This window comes from Paroedura picta, chromosome 10 (genome assembly GCF_049243985.1).
Source record: "Paroedura picta isolate Pp20150507F chromosome 10, Ppicta_v3.0, whole genome shotgun sequence".
NCBI lineage: Eukaryota > Metazoa > Chordata > Lepidosauria > Squamata > Gekkonidae > Paroedura > Paroedura picta.
The window spans coordinates 64,863,603-64,882,668 of NC_135378.1; the positions used below are offsets into that span (position 1 = coordinate 64,863,603).

At 40.6% G+C, this 19,066-nt stretch overlaps 1 protein-coding gene across 2 annotated transcripts in view; it reads left to right on the forward strand.

Annotated features, from left to right (window-relative positions):
- The first annotated feature begins 302 nt into the window (after nt 1-302).
- NDST4 (N-deacetylase and N-sulfotransferase 4) overlaps nt 303-19,066 on the forward strand; it is a 136,828-nt gene continuing 118,064 nt past the window's right edge. The window contains exons 1-2 of one of the 2 annotated variants that reach the window (XM_077300473.1): nt 303-904; nt 18,152-18,279. The gene's annotated coding sequence lies outside the window, so the exon portion shown is untranslated. The remainder of the gene's footprint in view (nt 905-18,151; nt 18,280-19,066) is intronic. The other variant, XM_077300472.1, reaches the window with a different exon arrangement.

Here is a 19,066-nt window from a genome sequence, read left to right on the forward strand (position 1 = left end):
AAAGCAAGTACAATTCTCCTCTTCTGCCTTCTTCCCCTGCTCGGTGTCTTATCTTCTCGATAAAAGGAAAACTGCTCTCCAAACTTTTCATGTCTCCATGGTTTTATTTTCACCGCTGTCAAAGAGCTCGCCACTGACATTTCCACCCCTGGACTGAGTACAGCCACGTTAGCACGGAGGTTGGTGGTCCCAAGTATACAATGACAGATTATGCAAATCCTCCCAGGACCGGCTAATCAATCACGGGGTGTGAGTAGAATGCAGCTGATCTCTGAATTAGCTTCTGCAGGAATGTATTCGTGTGTAACCCCACACTGTCTGAATGACATCACAACAGCTCCTAGTCCTTGAAAACCTTGAGGATGATTAGCTGAAGGAATTGGCTGCTTCTGCCAATCATAATCCTCCCAAGCCGCCTTTATAGTTCTGTAGACATGAGGGGAAGAGGGAGGGAGAGGGAAAGACGAGGATAGCCAGGCAAGAGGCACAGCCAGCCACAGCAGCAGCAGGAGCAGCTGGTATTCGGGTGATTAAGTAGTTCTCATCGCCTTTTTGCTGTTCTGTGACTGCTCCCTGGTGTAATTCCTATGTCCGAAAAGGAAGCTGCATTTAAACAGCGGGCAGAACAGAGGTTTGAATCATCCCAGCTGGCTGCTTGTTTTGAATAGGGACTGTGTGAATAAAGAGAAAATGTGATGGTTCCAGAGGAGTTCGGGGGCTGAGAGATGGAGCCAGAGAAACCTTCCTGGGATACCGTTCAAGCAGCAGGCACGAGACTGGCAAAGGGGGAAAGGGAACAACTCTGTGTCCACCCCCAGGAACTGAACGGAGAGACCCCAGGAGCCATCCTCCCTGCCCCCTCGTGTTGAGGAAGGACCCTTACTTGAAAAGGATCTCTCTTTGGGTAAGTTTCTCTAGTTTGCTGGGAGAGTAGCTTGGCAGGAGTTGTGATGATGTTTTTTTTTTTGGGGGGGGGGGTATTTGAATACGCATGGAATCTACCAGGAACGGATATAATAAGTATAACATGGAGAGAGAAAAACACCTATGTTAGGAAATTACAATGATGAAGCTATTTACAAAGTATATTTTAGAGAACTGGGAGGGGGGGGGTGAAGAAATCTCATGTTTCTTACTGAACTTTCAGAGCTGCACAGTTATATGTAACTGCTTTGAGGGTGAATTCAAGAAATCTCAGTCCATTGAATTGTGAAAATATGTCTGAAAATTGGAAAGCTACAGTAAGTAACAGGAAATTAGAGAACAGGTGAGAAGCAGGAATAATTTAGTTGATGTTCTTCCTCTGGAGTTATACTTCGTACTCCTTGCATCTCACTTTCTGTCAGGAGATCCTGTGAAAAACCAAGCGCACCAAAAGGCTATGATTACCCGGGAGGGTAGTTAACTGGAACCATTTAATGCTCTTCCCTTGGCAACTAATTTGGTAGGGAGGTAGAAATGGGCAAATTGGTTCTGTTCTGCTGGTTTTGTAGTTAAACAGCATCTGTCTGGGACATTTAAGAGAGACTGATTGTTCCATGGCTTGTGAGTAACAATTGCTAGCCTGAGTGTGTGGGGAGAACACGATGAGATTTGAGGTGAAAAGTGCTTACTACTACAGAGTTAGAGCAAGAAGATTGCCTGGCAGTTTTGTCTTCCAGCTTACTCTGTGGCCCCAAGCCACTGCTGCTGGGAACAAGCATCCAAAACAGAGCTGTTCCTAGAAGTGAACCATTCTCTTCATGCAAGCAGTAAGTTAGGGTAACCCCAGGAAAGCAGGGATGACTGTTTCTAAACTATATAGAATCATAGAGTTGGGAGGGGCCAAGCAGGCCATCTAGTCCAACCCCCTGCTCAATGCAGGATTCCCCACTGCACCCCCATCTGCTGTTCACTAAGAGAAACCACTTCCCACATTTAGAGACCAAGCTAAATAAACTTAGCCTAGACATTTCTTGAAGACTCAGAGGTCCATGAAGGTGGTGGTGCTGAAAGCACTTACATATAGAAAATTTTGGAATAATGGGGATTTGTACCTAAGGAGAGTGTTCTGATTATGGTCCTGTAGATTTTACTGGTGTTACTAGAGTTGTAGTGGAATAAGAGTCTCGGGGGGGGGGGGATACAGTGACAGACTGGTAATGCTTGGCATACAGAAAGTTCTGGGTTCCATTTCTGGCATTTCTTATTTTAAAAGATCCAAGTAAAATGTGCAGGGAAAGAGCCTTTCTGCCTGAAATTCTGGGAAGCAGTGGCCAGAGTAGACAAGAGTTAGATGGGCCTCAAAGCTGATTCAGTGCCAGTTTGTTTAACACTGACTCATGAAAGCTCAAACCATGCCACAGTTCGTTTGTTTGTTTTTTCATCTGTAAGGTGCTACTGAACTCTAGCTCAAGTCAAAAGAAGTGTCTTTCAAATGTCTCTGGACTGTTCACAGGAATAATGTATGTCCGATGATGGGAGTCTTTCAGTAGTTTAGCTGGGTGCTGAAACACTGAAGATTATGTTTTAACACATTGTGCCTCCTCTTAAGCTTGCAGCCCATCTCTGATCCCTGTTTAAAGGTCTTCTGAAAGCCAGACATTAGCAGTGCAGTGCCAGCCTGGCACAGGTTGAGCTCTTTCTGTAATGCTGCTCAACAGTTCTCCTCTGCCTCATCAAATTGATGGAATAAAACAAAGCCCGGGAATTAGTTTTAAATATAAATAGCAATGGCTGAGTCATAGACCACTTGCCTGTCATTAACTCCACTCTCTCTCTATTAAGCAGTGCTCTAAGGGAAACCCAGAACTTCAGCAACACTTATTAGAACTTTGTGACTGTCACCATGATAACTTACAGGTTGCTTAGCAATGTGATCCTGACCATTCTTTGGGTTTTATTTCAAGGCATTTAGGAAAGCATAAAATGGGATCTATGAAGGGATTCAGCTCTCTCTCAAAATGAAAGAAAATATTCTGACATGAAAAGCCCATTTTGACACATGCCACTCATTACTGGCGACCATGTCCTTATGGTAAAATGCTGCGATAACATCTCCACTTGGAAACACATTTAAAGATTAATCTTGTTGCTCACAAGGAAAGCCACCTACAAAACTTAAGATGTATCTGTTTTGTGCTCTGTTTTCTTCTGTGGGGAGGTTTTTCAGTTTTCAACAACACATTTTGAATTTATCAAGATAGGTAAAATGGTATTCAAGTCCCACTGTGCAGTTTGTGAATGGAGTGGGTAGAGAAGCATTCTAGGAAATTCTATGTTTTTTTATCTCACATTATTAAAAAATGATTTCCCTTCTAAGTTAATTGCATTCCGAAACTGAAAAGTTTCCTGAAGGAAATCAGAAATTTGACTCCATTTTAGCAACTATTTCCAGCACTCAGAACAATTTAAACTCAACATGTTAATTTAGAATATGTGTACTTTCTGTTGTCATCGAGACATGGAGAAATGATGGGCATCATTAATTTAATTAGCCCAGTATAAATGTTCTGGAAACAGCAAGTATTTATGCTATCTAGGAGGGAAATGGTTGGGCAGTTATGGGTTAAATTCCATTTTACACTTTGCTCTATTATGCATGCACATCTTACTGCAGATTTTCAGAGCATAAGCCTTTAATCTTAACTTTAGATTCCTTGCCTACCTTACACAACATTATTTTTCCTTCAGTGTATTTATTCTGCACCTATATTTTTTTGACTTGTAGTGGAACATCACTTGCGACAAGTTGAGCATGGTGTCAAAAGTTTTTTAAAAAATTTTTTACAGCAATTGCCACATTGCAGCTGCGCAGTAGCATCCAGCAAGCACCTTCCCTTTAAATTCTTGTTGTTTGGTTTTTGGGCATGCATTAGTTCATTGAATAAAAGGGAACAGAAAGGAAAAGGGGGGGACTTGATGCTGAAATTGACAAGACTTTTTTTGGAATTGACAAGCAGCCACAAAGCCTCATTTCCCATATTGGAGACCACTAGGGGATCCTCTGCTGTATTATCAAGCTACCATGAAAAGTGAAAAAGAGTTACACAATCTTATAAAATTTGGAAACATGCTGAGTGTACAGAATGGACAGTAGGAGCCCCTGACACTGGCAACTAAAGCTATGATCATTGGCAACATGTGTGTGCATATTGCTATTTGTGTGTGCACATCTGTACAAAGTTACCTGCAACTCTACCATGCTTAGCACAGGGCTGAAATTTGTATGGGGAAGAAGTGCTTTGACAGGATCTCTGGAGGGCTATTTAAGCATTGTGCCAGCTTGTGTCAGCTTGGTGTAGTGGTTAAGAGTTAAAATTTGTAGTCTGGAGAACCAGGTTTAATTCCCCACTCCACCACATGTGGTCTGTTGGGTAAGCTTGGGCCAGTCTTAGTTCTCTCAGAGCTCTCTCAATGTCACCTATTTAACAGGGTGTTTGTTGTGGGGAGTGGAAGGGGTGGTGGTTATAAGCTGCTCTGAGATTCCTTTACATAGTAAAAAACAGGGTACAAAAACTCTTGTCTCTCAACTAAATTGAAAAAGGAAGCATTTTCACCAGTGCCCTAGCACAGCTGCATAGTAACACTAAATTCTTGCTCTTCCTTTAACATCTGCATGGTTTTCTCTTCGTAATTCTCTAATTTTATTGTGCATACCTCTTCCTCCAAATGGATTGATCCCAAGCAATTCTTAAGTTCACCAGTTCATAGAAAGTCCATATGACTCAGGCTTCATATTAATTTTAGGCGTCCAGCTACATTCATTAAAAAAATGAATGGGGAAAATGTTTTCAAAGTTTTAAGTTCCCATCCCAGTCTCTCTGTCCCTCTCTTTACAACTCATGTCAATTTCATTCCACACTGAGAATCCCCCCTTTATTTTCTTGGCATGCAGCACTGATTTTTTTTTTTTTTTTTTTTTTGCAGTTAGGGATGCTATCATTTGCCTTCTCTCTGATACCCCTTTCAAGTCAATACAAACAGGGAGCTAAACCTCATGCAACTCCTTTTAAATTCTCCTGCTTTATTATTTTTTTAATTCAGCAATTTGAGACTAGCGGTAGTCTCATGTTGTTGTCAAAATAATTTAAAACAAAAGGAAAATGGACTTTGTGCGTTGATGAAGGGAGAGGATGGTGGAAGGTGCAGAGTGGGTGGAATGACCTTGATGTAGACACAGAGTGACCTTTGAGGGTCAACAAAAGGGCAGGGAGAAAATCTGAAGGAATCTACATGATCTTGAATTACCTTCAGCTTGGAAGCAAAACAAGGGAAAATTAGCACAAACACATTCCCAGAGAACTCAGAGGGACCGTTTATGCACTGGAGGTTTCATGCCAGGCTGCAGGCTGGAGTTTTAGTCATAGCAGGTTGCCCCACCTCTTCCTGCACCCACATGGGGGAACACTTGGCCTGGGGCACCTCATCCGCCTCCAATTTGTGCTCCTGCATGGGAGCTGGGGCACTGAACTTCCCAGTGCATAAACGGTCAGGGAACTGCACCCAGAAAGTGAATTGAGTGATGAAGGGAGGAAAATCAATGCAGAATGACATGGAAAACCTACCGGACATGCACAGTGAAAGTGAGGGAAAATACTCATGTATAATAGGTATTTTATTCATCAGGTGGTTCTGGGTGATCTGTTTCTTTCTTCTCAGTCCCTTATCCCACTCTAACAAGTGAGTAATAATAGCTTTCATTCCTGAGTTCCATGTTGTGGTAAAGATACAGAGATAATATACACTGAAGTAGTTCCAGTGAAATGAATGAGATTACAACAGTGTGAAAGTCCATTGAATCATTCCTATAAAAGAACACAGAGCATAATAGTCAGTGTGTGGGTGGAGGGAATCATTAATCCAGTACTTCATTCCTGGTGGCTGATTCACACATTTCTGTTTCCTTAAGTGAAAATAATCTTTGTCTGAAATAAGAAGTGACCATAATGGTGGATTTTCATTTATGCTTTTTGCATTGCAGGAATAAGGATCAGACAGTTGTGTTTCGTGCATAGGGTCCCCTCCTGTATTTCCCTATACAGGAGTGAAGTTGTCTTGTAGTTTATGTGATGCATCAATAGGTTTCGGAACCCTTTGCTCCCACTGGCATCTGTGACAGAGCAGCCTGTGGGATTCATGAGCAGCTCCTTGATGCTGAGGTGCTCATATTCCTGTATCCAAACTCTGTAGAATGTTAGCAGACAAAATAAGAATGTTAGTGTCTGGCCTGTAGCCAGACCAGGCAAGTCTTGCTGTTGGAAAGAATGAGTTTGTGCTGAATTTCATTAAAACATGGGAAAGTATGCCATTTTATACCTGAGCCTTGTCTCTGAATAGTTTTCATTTCACATTGGCAATCCTCCCTTTTCTGCTAATGAGAAGCTAACGTGGCTGTACTTAATAATAAGTCCTCATTTCATACAGCACGCTGTCAAAGATACTTTCAAACAAGGTTGGCCATAAAAAAAGAAGAGCAAATGTCCTTAATATTAAATTTCATACGAGAATTGATTTTCACCTATAAAAATGGGCTGGAGGAAGAAAATGAATGCCATACATACTAAGCTAAAACATTTATTACTAGTAAGAGTAGTAAGAAAAGATGAGTTAGGTTCCGCAACTAAGCCATAACCACAACTGCCATCTCTGGATAGTTTTTCATGCAATCATAAAAAAAAACTCTACCTTTTAATCACATTAACTTCAGCCGATTTAAAAGGGTGTGACTCTGTTTAGAATTCCACTGTAAATTTCCAGAAATCTAGAACCTAAAGTGTACAGTTTAAACCAGCTATTTTTTTAAAGAACAAATGTTCAGAACTGGACCCATTGATCTAATCCACTTAATACTTGGAGCAGTCTTCACTGGACCATCAGGTCTAGGTTCCCTGAAATTTTGGTGTACTAGATGTACTTATTGAATCAAGCTTTCTCCTGCTTGTACACAAGCAATCATTATCCTGGTGGAATGCCTGTGTCACATGCATCTGATCAGTGATTTCTGTCTTTGTTTGGGTTCTCCTAACCAAGCGACAACAATCCACGTTGCCCTAACTTCTAGACTGGGCTCTTGCAATGGGTATATACGGGAACCTCAAAACTTCAACTGATACAGAATGCACCATAACAGCTGTTGTTTGGGGACAGAGCATGATATAGTAATAACTGTGTGTTGCCAAGGCATCACTGACTCATGGTGACCCCAGGACCATGGGCTTTTCAAGACAAGAGATGAGCAGTGATGGCTTGCCATTGCCTGCCTCTGCGTAGTGACCCCAGACTTCCTTGGTGGTCTCCCATCCACATACAAGTTGTAACTAAACCCATTTTGCTTCCAAACTCAGATGAGATTGGTGGCTTAGTCATTGCTATTTGGGTTGTGAAGCTATCATACAAGCACACATTTTAAAACAGCTACATGGATTGCCTCTGAGTTCCTGGGTTTCATCAAAAATTATAAAAAACTTCCACATATATTTAAGAAAAAAGATTCACATTCAAAATGTTTGAAAGTAACCTCTCCCTTGGCAACACTTAGTGAGAAATATACAAATATAATGATTTGGTATCTTCCATTAAAGTGCCACACTACTTGCTAAAGTATGTGGTGAGAAATTATGTAGTGCCTCCTAGTGGGAATGCTTTGAAAAGCAGGGAGGGAAATGATCCTCCCCCCCTTGATTTGTATAACATATTTCATCTGAATAGCCAGAGGAACTTGCAAAACATTGAGATGAATTTACTTAGCATCCTGCATTCAAGCTGAGATAAGGGGACATAGCATTGATTGCTGATGACACCCGGCACTTTATTTTGTGAACTGGGGAGAGACAGAAATGTCTGCCCTAGGCTGTTTGTGGCATGCCACGTTTAAGTGTCTGTGAGCGGAACCTAGAAAAACAGGTGATGCCGGTTGGAAAATCCAAGTGTTTGGAGGAAATAGTGCTGCTAGTGTTGTCATTGGCCAAATATGTGGAGCATCTGAATACTTCTTATGGAGTTGTTGCTAAGAATGCTTTTGAGTGGTTTTGTCAGATCTCCAGACAATCAAGATCAGTTCTCCTGAAGAAGATGGCTGCTTTGGAGGGTGGACATGGCATTGCAGCCTGCTAACAGCCCTCCCCTCACCAGGCTCCACCCCCACAATCTCCAGGTATTTCCCAACTCAGAGGTGGCACCCTTAATTAAGACACATTATTTCTAAGGTGCTAGTAAGGTAAAGGTAAAGGTATCCCCTGTGCAAGCACCAGGTCATGTCTGACCCTTGGGGTGACACCCTTTAGTGTTTTCATGGCAGACTCAATACGGGGTGGTTTGCCAATGCCTTCCCCAGTCATTACCGTTTACCCCCCAGCAGCAAGCTGGGTACTCATTTTACCGACCTCGGAAGGATGGAAGGCTGAGTGGACCTTGAGCCGGCTGCTGGGATCGAACTCCCAGCCTCATGGGCAGACAGCTTCAGACAGCATGACTGCTGCCTTACCATTCTGCGCCACAAGAGGTGCTAGTATTAACAGTTAAATCCCTTCATGGTGCTGTACTCACATACACAAAGAATCGACTGTACCCGTATGACTCTGTGAGTCAACTTTGTCTATAAAGCCAACACCAATTCTCTATCTCCTCTTCTATGGAGTTTCAAACACTGGTCCATTCCAGGTGGTTTGTTTTTTTTAATGACTCTCTTGATATTTCAGGACTAGTCCCTACAAGAAGTTAGAGCCATCCCATCCCTACCTTCTTTTTGTAGGGCCTCTATTGAGGCATTCTTTAAAAAGCATTTAAATGAGTCATGGAGAAGGCTATACCTAATTGATAATGCTGGCCGAAGAATCAAAATCTATATCATACCTTTTATTAGGGATAGCCCAAATGTAAGCCTTCAGAGCTCATCATTAGGTAGATACTCCAAAAATTAAAAATGGAGGAGGAAAGCTGATTTACCAGGTCTAGATCTTAAGACCCTGTCATTTGATGGTAGATGTGTTTGATGGTAGATGCTGATAGGGTCATAGAGATTATAATTGCTGTAGGTGTTAACGACACTTGCATTCTAGGAAGAAGGAAAAAACAGAGAGTTCAGCAAGATTCAAAACTCACCGAATATCCATTCAAGAAGCACAGCTCTCTATGCAACTGACAGCAGGGAGACTCACTTGGAAGTCTTTACTTTAACAACAGTTGAGATAAATTTATGATGGGTTACAAGGTATATCAAATGGAAGTCAAATTAAACAGTCTTTTCCCCATATGTTTCCCATTCTGTTGACACATTCATGAATAAGGTATGGCTGGCTGATACGTTATCATCACTGTTTTGTGTTTTGCGCTGTCTGCACGTGGGGGCTTTATTGATTACATTATTTGCTCTGAGCCTGCAATTTTTCAGAGAAAATATTTTAATAAGTAAACACTACCTGCTGACAAGCAGCTTCTTGGTGTGTCAAGATTGGTGTGTCAAGAAATTATTTACACTTGTATTTATTTGAATATTTATATCACACTTTACTCACTTTCACAGTGACTTAAAGCAGCTCTTGCAAAAAGAGTTCTAACTAAGCACCAAAACAACAAGCAACCTTATATATAGGTACATACAATGTACTTAATGTGTTAAACCTATATTCGCAAATGTACTAATTTGCCAGTACTGTTAAAATCAATAGTCACTTTCACTACACAAAAGCTCTCCTCTTTGTGGGGTCAGTCTGCATGTCTTAGCCACAAGGCAAATGACTTTTGATAAACATTATCTTGCGGTATTTCAATTGGTCCTGAACCTGAAAGGAAAGAAAATGTTGCCAAAATAAATAAGAAGGAGTCCCATTTTCTGAGGCTTCTCTTTGTTTGGGTTCTAGAGGGGTAGTCATATTAGCTTGTTGCAGAAAAATTAACAGCTTATTGGCACATTAACAAAATTATATGCCTGCATGAGTTTTTGAGACTATACCCATTCTCCAGATGCAATCCAGAGGTGTTTGTTAAATTACTGGAATGACTGAATGGCTATTGTACCATTAGATTTGACTTTTACATAATCATATTTCATCTTGCAGTTCCAGCATTTCTTGGACCATTGGCATTTCTGAAGGATTTTTCAATGACCTCTCATATAAAAGGCCTGCCTGTGAGGATCAATGACACTGCATCTAGAGAACTAGGATGTAATCCATGCAAAATTTATGCTAGAATGAGATTTTGTTAGTCCTTAATGCCACAAGGTTGCTGTTTTGTTCAAGTTGTAACTAAAGCAACAGCAGGAAACAGGAATCAGATTCTAGTGGTCAACATAATTCCATAAAATGCTCTAAGACACATTTTGAGTATCTACCTGATTGCATTCATATCCCTTAGCAGGGCAAAGAGGGGGAAAAGGTCACTTCTTGCTGACTAATAGTTTTTGTTTAAAAATTCCACCCGTTTGCTCCATATAGTCAATCTGATTTTAATTGCACATAAGCCAAATATAACAGTTTTTGAAATGACTACATATAAATAAAACTTCCAGAGCAAACAAACAAACAAACAAAAAAACCCCACCAAACTATAAAGTATTTGCAGGGTGTGTATCCAGCGCTTTTTTTTTCTTTATATGTATATTGTACCATGGACATTTTCTATTTTTACAGTATATTCCTAAACCAAATATAACTCATCTGATGTCAATGAATTTAGAAAAGTGTAGTTCCATTTAGGATTGTAGTGACAGTTATAGAAAATATCTAAGCATGTTACAAACTTTTACTTAGTGTCACAATGGTGTATAGGGCAATTTATATATGGCACGGTGAAGGGAGAGCATAACTTGTTTACCTGGAATCACAATTCAGCTCTAGTAAGATTAAAAGCAATGAGATTAATATTCTAATCCCAACAAATTTTGGGTTAGAAGTAATCCCTCCATAAGGCTGATATTTACAACATAGTACATGAGAAAATAATGTGATTTTTCTCCTCATTGAAGCACTCATGAACATAAAAATAAAGGCGTCTAGAATGTCAGTTGATTTGGTGAAAAGGGAAAGAAAGGACCCATTGATCACAAAAAAGGCTGTGCTGGGATTATGGGATGTGTATATACTAAAGCCACATGGAACAACAGAAGAATAAGAGGAATTGGGCAAAATTAAGTGGGAAAGCTGAGTGGATCTGATTCAATTAAAAAAAAAATCCAAAAAGCTTTTGCTTTCTGATAAATGTTGCTCAGATGGGCATAGCCTAGGCTAACTCAAACTTGTCAGATCACAGAAGCTAAGCAGTGTTAATGCTGGCCAGTATTTAGATGGGAGACCTCCAAGGAATACTAGGGCCATGCCATGGAGGCAGCCAATGACAAAGCGCCTCTGAGCATCTCTTGCCTTGAAAGTCCTATGGAGTCTCCATAAGTCAGTTATGACTTGATGGCTCTTTCTACCACCATGCCATTAGAGAATAGCAATCCGGCCAAGTGGAACAAAGTTAAAGAAACAGATCATTTGCCAATATCTTTTTTCTCACTACAGCTACCTCTATTTACTGAAAAGCAGTTTATTATTTTGGGAAAGTCCCCCCAAAGTCCTCAAAATATGGGGTGTCTTCTGCAGGTAGGGGGGATCCATGGAAAGATACCCCTCTGCATGAAAGTGATTTGCACAAGAGCTCACACAAGACAAAGAAAGGATGGTATTTTCACTTCCAAGTTTTGGAATCGAAGGTTCTTTTCTCTTATTAAGTATGTGAGCAAACATTCCAAGATGGAATCCCTAAATTCATTTGAAATACACCAGAGCTAAATAATATGCAGAAGTTTGGGAAACTTTCAGCGATAAAGTGAGATCAATCTCTCTGACACTGTAAAGGGCTTAGCGGGATTCTGAAACTTTATATTCATTCTGCCCACATTATGTTTTAGTGCATTGCAAAATGTTTTGCTCACAGGTCCCTTATCCCTTCCATTTCACAGAGAAACATAAGAATGGATACAGGCAGCATTCAGTGTGATAATACGATGAGTTTCTAGAATATGAGACAGTAGGGTAATGCACTGACTGAAACATACACACAGAATCTGGCATGAATTCAGAATACCTGAAAAAGATGAGCAATCCTTTAATTTAATTAATTTATGCTAGTAAAGGCAGGTTTCTCACAAATGGTATATCACATCAATAAATTCTTTTTACTTCTGTCCTTCTTATCTACATTCAGCCCACTGTGGCTGAATCAACATTCGGTGACCCAGAAGGACCATAAGTGAGGTGTATGGAATTCAGCTAGGAAGATAGCAAGTATTAATTCATATACTGCCAATGAGCTATTGCTTGCTTAGGAGGCTCCACAAGCATAGGATTTCCAGCTCTGGGTTGTGAAACACCTGGAGATTTTGGGAATGGAGCCTGAAGAAGGTGGGTTTTAGGAATGTGAAATACCTGGAGATTTTTGGAAATGGAGCCTGAGGAGGCTGGGGGGTGATAGTGGGAAGGACCTCAGCAGGATATAATGCCATAGAATCCTTGCTTCAATGCAACCATTTTCTCCAGAATCTGATCATCTGGAGATGAACTGTGATAGCAGGAGATTTCCAGGTGTGACACAGACATTGACAGCCCTGTACACAGCTCCATATGTAGCCAGTTGGGTGACCTTGGACTAGTCACAGTTCTCTTAGGGCTGTTCTGACAGAGCAATTCTCTTAGAGCTCTCTCACCCCACCTTCCTCACAGGGTGTCTGTTGTGGGGGGAGGAAGGGGAAAGTATTTGTAAGCTGCTTTGACTCCTTTGGTAGAGAAAAACAGGGTATAAAAAAACCATCTCTCTCAAGGTTATGCAAATAACTCCTCAATGGGGTCATGTCAGCTGGGGAAAGGCAGAAACCCCTCTTCCTACAGCATGAGACAAATCAGCCTCATGCAGGATTTTAAAAAATGATGTTTCCCATAGCTGCTGTGTGAAAGAAATTTGGTCCTGGGAAAGAGAGTTCCTCCAACTTGTGTGTGTGTGTGTGGGGGGGGTGGCATTGTGTAGTTTGGCCCTAAATGGAAGTAGTAGACATCTCAGGACTGAGGCCTAAGGTTCGGGATCTGATTCTTTTATTGTTGTTATTTTTAACTTTTGGCAGTATAAATCAGCATGTTGGGGAGTAGTAAAGACAGAACATTTGGAGAACTGCCGTGCAATCTGTTAGTGCAAATGGTATAAACAGAGTTATCATTCACGTTGATAGTGTGCTTCCTGTTTTGCTTCTGAGTTTCCCATGGCTGTTCATTTGCCAGCTGTGTGCCATAAAACCCACTAAGTATGTGTGCAAATTAATGCTGCTGTTTGAGCCTTCCCATTTGCAATGCGTGGCCTTTTTATTTTTTAACAGAGCAACCTTAATGTTGCATTAATGCAGGTCTCTTGGCTGAAAGTGGAAAGCAAATCATACCTCAGAAACTTGATTGTGTTGTTGGCAGCGGTACAAAAACAGCAGTAAATGTAATATATATGGACTTCACCAAAGCATTTGATAGTGTCTCGCAAAAAGTTACTTGCAAAATTCAATTAAGTCAGATTGGCTCCAAGCAATGAGTTGACACATGCTCCAAAAGGTAGCCAAAAACTATTCTCAGAACCCAATGAGAAATTTTAATGTATTGGATTGCAATTCCTCAGGGCTTGTCTAGGTGCTGGCCCCAGGTTTGCTTAGTTATTCAGTTGGTGTCTTTATTACTGATGTGGAAGGGATCAGAGCAGAAACATTAGATTTGCAGATTTCAGAAGTATGAGCAAGGACATAAAAAAGCAATGATGAGGATGGGTCATTTTTTATAATGAAAGTCTCTGAGATAAAAGCAGGGAACTGTATGCCAGATTCAGCCATTGATCTCTTGCACCAAGCCTTCTACCACCTCACTAGCACAAGTGCCAACCATAAAGGCATAATTTTAAAGGGGGGAAAAAAACACATTTCAGCACAGCTAAACCCATGTGTCTCACAGTGCCATCCTAGACAGTACAATATTAGATTTAGAAGATTGAGGATTAGTAGTTTTACGATTATGTGTAAAGGAACGCAAAATACAGTAAGATTCTGTGGAATTGCAAAAGAAATTCAAAGTAGCTTGATAAAGTATGTTGATTTATAAGCAGGCCTTTATTTTTTGTGGTGATCACAACCATGGACCATTTGCACAATGCTTTCCAATATGTGTGAGGAAGTGGGGAAATCTGAATAGCTTGCCAAATGATCTGCTCCAGCACAATATGAGCTTCCCCAGCAGATGCTTAACCATCTTTAACATGCAACTGCTTTGCACCAAATCATGTCTAGGAAAATATGTACCCAAATATAGTGTTGAAAGAACAATAAGTCTTTGCATAACACTTTGTGCTAACCGGATACAAGGTCTTTACCGAAAGGCAACATCAGTTGGTTACCTTAGCACTACCATTGAGGAAAGCTTCATGCTTGTGTGGCATTGCCTTCAGATACTGGATGTGTTTCTGTAATTATCAATTATTTGTCAAGTCGCATCAAGGATGTATTTTATCATGTTATCAGTGGTGGCCCTCAAAGAGGAAACCTCAACCTATGTGAACAAAGTCTGATTTTGCTGCAAGAGAAGTTTATGACAAACCCCAATGGAATTTGAACAGAAAGTATCTGCCACATCCAAGTAGTCTGCTGCCAGCTAGTAGAACACCTGAAGTACAAATGAACTTGGCTTCTCTTTGGGCATTAAAAACAATAACTTTCCACCCCCAACAGGAGAGAGATCAACAGCCCTCAGATACTTACCAACCATTAGATGGAGATTTTGGTGTATCTTTCTCTAGATTTGTTTGGAAGATTTTTTTTTACTTTGATGACCATTACTCCAGCCTTGAGATGCCTAAGCTCTGTGAAAGGAGGTTTTGCAGCCTTCCTACCATACTTTCTGTGTTCTAGTACTAACTCCTTGCTGATACATTATTTCCTAGCTCTGCCCTTACCAACACTAGGGGTGAGTCTGCACTTTGCTTTTTATTCTCTCCCAGCTTGAATAAATTCGATTTCCATTTTGATTTGGGGCGCTTTAAATTTTCCTTCTGCAAACATGCATGATTGATCCACAGTGGCCCTAGCTTTCCCCCACGATATTCAGGAATATGTATTTGAAGACCCAGTTTTTAAAGCCCCCAGTATAGTGTAGTATAGTGTAGTATAGTGTAGTCTAGTGTAGATCTTCTGTGTTTTGTTTGATTAACTTCCTGCAATGCTGATGTAGCAAAGCAGTCTTCCCTGATTGGCCAGGACATCAGTTCAGACTTCCTGTCTCCCGGTTGCAAGATTTCCCTCCCAAGACTTATTTTTGCCCTGTTTTAAAGTGACCGTGCTCCAGAAGCCCATACGTCTCTCAGCAGAGATTTACCTTTTGGATTTATTTCCCCCTCCTCGTTCTCTGTGAGCTGCTGTCTCCAATCCCCCCCCCCAACTACTGCGCTTGGCTCCCCTCCCCGCTCTGTGCTTCCCCAATCAAGTGCAGAACACTTTGTTTAAATTGGGGGGGGGGGATAGGAGGAAGACCCAGGTTCAAATCGATCTGAATTCAGCAGGATTGACAATGGTAAAAACAAAGTGCAGAATCAGCCTAGGTTTGAACCTTGTTTACTGAGTACTTGGTCAGCTACTTCTGCCACACAGAGTGAGCACAGTACATGACAATTTCTTGGATGCATGAAGGATGTTTTCCCTGTCAGTGGTTCTGTAGTTCTTGAAGGCATATTGCCTAATCAGTTCTACCATCTGAAAATCCCCATTAAATGTGATAAATGAACAGGGGTTGCTTTGTGTTTGGCTCTTGAAATATCATCAAAGTTTTAAGAGGCACAGGAAGTTTATAAATAGATGCTAAATCATATAGGTTACTGAAAACGGCCAGAATGGTTTCCTCATCTTGCCAGTGAAATCAGCATCTGAAGGAGAAATCCTTTATTTATAGAGATGAATATCTATTGTACAAGAGCCTTTTAATTTCCTACAGGGGATAGGTGGGAATCCTATCATTTTCAATGCTGTTCTTTACAGCTCTTACACAGTTATTCAAGATCAAGTGGGGTTTTGCATATTGTGGAGTGTCCATAGCAATGTCTCAAAAAAAAAAAGTGAATGTCAAGCCTCTTGTAAATTACAACCCCCCCCCCCCCAAATGAAAGGACTTTGTTTGCCCCAGGATGGGTAGAAAATCTATTTCACCACAGCTCTTTGCAGAATCCAGGCAGGCTGAATCCCTAGTCACATGCTACAGTGAGTGTACATACATCCAGCCTGCAGGGGAGTGCATCTGTTAGTAAGAAAGAGCCAGCATACAATCACTTGATAAATGAAACAGGGGATCAGTACCTGGATATATGTGGGGTATATGTCATGTATTCAACTGCATGTGTGTTTACTATAACGTAAGAATTACCCAACATACATATGAGGGACAATCAAGCATACACTGTACGTGGGTTATATGTGCATTTATGGTAACATGTGAACAAGACTTAAATAATGCTCACTGATCATTGAACTTTCTAGGATCCAGGATAGATATGCAGACCATTGTAAAAGAAAGCATAGAGTTGGGTCTGGGTGGACTTACTAAGGGGCACACATGTACAAAAGGTTTTTTTTTTTTAATGGTACAAATATTTAATATGGTTTGCAGGTTTGTCCCCTCCTCCATGGGTATTGCAGGACAGAACAGCAGACATTTCAGAACAATAAAGAGAATTTTTGCATATCTCTAATAGTAATAGAGTTCATACAATAATGTCAACAGAGATTTCCAGCATCATGGCTGATATTTGTACTGAGGGATTCCCTTCAGAGAAGTAACCCCCTGTCCTAATACTGGCTTTTCCTGTGATGTTGGAGACGTCTGTGATACGTCTGCTGTTGAAACAGCAGGCTGACCAGTTGCTTCAGCTTCCTATTTTGCAAAGCATGTATGACGTTTTACTTTCTCAGCTATGTATTTGCTGTCCCATTCTTAAATAAATAATCACTTTGAATAAATGAACAAATGCCCAGAAAAAGTCTCTGAATAAGTCGATCAAATAGTTTGCAGATATGATTCCTATATTTCTATGGGGAATTTCTTATAAGCTCAGAGAAGCTCTCACTTTATAGCATCAGAAGTAACCAAAAACTAAAAAGATAACATGAGTCATCTGTAGCTGGGATACCAAGTTTTTGCTTGACATCTTGAATACATTGACTTCAGTCAGAGGGTTGTAACCTATAGAGGATGAATATCAAAGAGAATAGCCATCTCAGTATAGCCCTGTGATTTAGTGGTTGATGCATTGCCTTGGAACAGGCAAAGACCGTTTCCACACTGGAGAAATTGTGCCGAGCTGGAGGCTGGAGTTTGAGCTGGTTGCTCCACCTCCTCCTTCTCCCACATGGGGGAGCATTTGGCCCAGTGTACCTCATCCACCCTGGGTTTGTGGTCCTGTACTGGGGCAGTGAAGTTCCCAATGCGGAAAAAAGAGACCCTTTTTGTCCATGTCTGTGTGTGTTTTTTTTAATGCCTACCTTAAGTGGGGGAGTCACAAATTGAAGTGGAGGTGCAGGGTACTCTTTGGCGCGTAAGCTTCGATGCCAACTGGTCTTATTAAAAAATACAGAATACAGTGACATAATGCCAACCGTTTTGTTTGTTTCTTTGTTCCTAAGGGAACCCTGGCAGATAGGAAAGTTCTTTCTGCTCATGAAAGACAGGAAGGCTGTTCCTGATTGAGTCCTTCATCCAGCTGCCATCCCCATAACCCAAAGGATCAGGCATTTGGAGTGAGCAGGGAGCTACAGTTGGCAGGAGGATGTGGGATCTAAGCAATCACATGCCACTATTTTCAGCATTTATATGTTCTAATCATGGATTCAGTCTAGTCAAATTGAAGCAGCCTTAAATCTCATTGATTTTAATAAGGGAGATTTAAGCCCGTTCATATAGCAGTTTAATACAAATGAGACCTTGTTTTGAAATAAAGCCGGGAGCCTCCAAAGGAATCTGGTTCTGCTAGTTCCTGATGGGTTGTATCATGGAGGGGGCAGTTAAATAAACCTGCAGCCAAAGCCTGTTAAGATATTTCCCACATTTCAGGGATACGTTTGCTCTATTAATATCTGCGATTCAATTAGAGAACAGCTTTGCATTCTCACCAAATATTATTTCCATAGCTTAGAATTCTCCTGCCTGAGTCATCCAAAGGAAAGAAGGAGCTCTGATAAAGAGACCAAGGGGCAAAACATCAGTGTTCTAATACTGCATTCTTCACCTGTGCAAAAGGTCCAGAGTAAGAAAATTGGTAAGTATTAAAATTATCACAATGTCTAATTTATTAGCACTTAAAATCTATTGCTTTAGCACTTGAGTCTACAATAAGTGTTTTACTTGTTACTTTAGATTACTGTGACCTCATAGCTGATTGCAGATCAATTTGATTTGTAAGGTGTCCTGCTGGATAGACAGCTGATATCGATTCCTGTCTAGAGAAAAAACGAGAGCATATTGCCCTCTAGTGTTGAAAAATATATCTGGCATGAAAACCAAAGAGGGTTTTGATCTTAAAATTCAGATTTCTTACATTAGCTAAAATGCAGAGCAGTCGTCTCCCCCCCCCCCCAATGAAAAAGAGCATTCACATCTCAAATGAGACTGTAAATTCCACAAAGTACTTAGGATTTGATAAACTTCAACAGTTAAATTGCTGTGATTTGTCCATGTGATGAGCCCACAAACTAAAAATACAACCCATCAGAGAATTTCACTTAATCTTTTTTTATTTTTCAGTATACTTGTATTAGAGACTTATTCATTTTATATGATACAAATGCATCTGAAGTTTCTTTGACAAAGTTTATATTGCTATGAATTATGACATTAGTTGCAGACAGTAGGAGATTCTGACAGTACTAATACTACATGGGTCAGTTTAGTTCCATTTTGTTCTTTCTTTCTTTCTTTTTACAGTACACAGGCCACTCAGAAGGGGGAAAATACTTCTGTAAAATTAATTACCTACATATAGTTCTCAGCATACATAATTTATCTTGACTAATAGTTTAAGGGTTAAAATCCAAGTAGATTATACA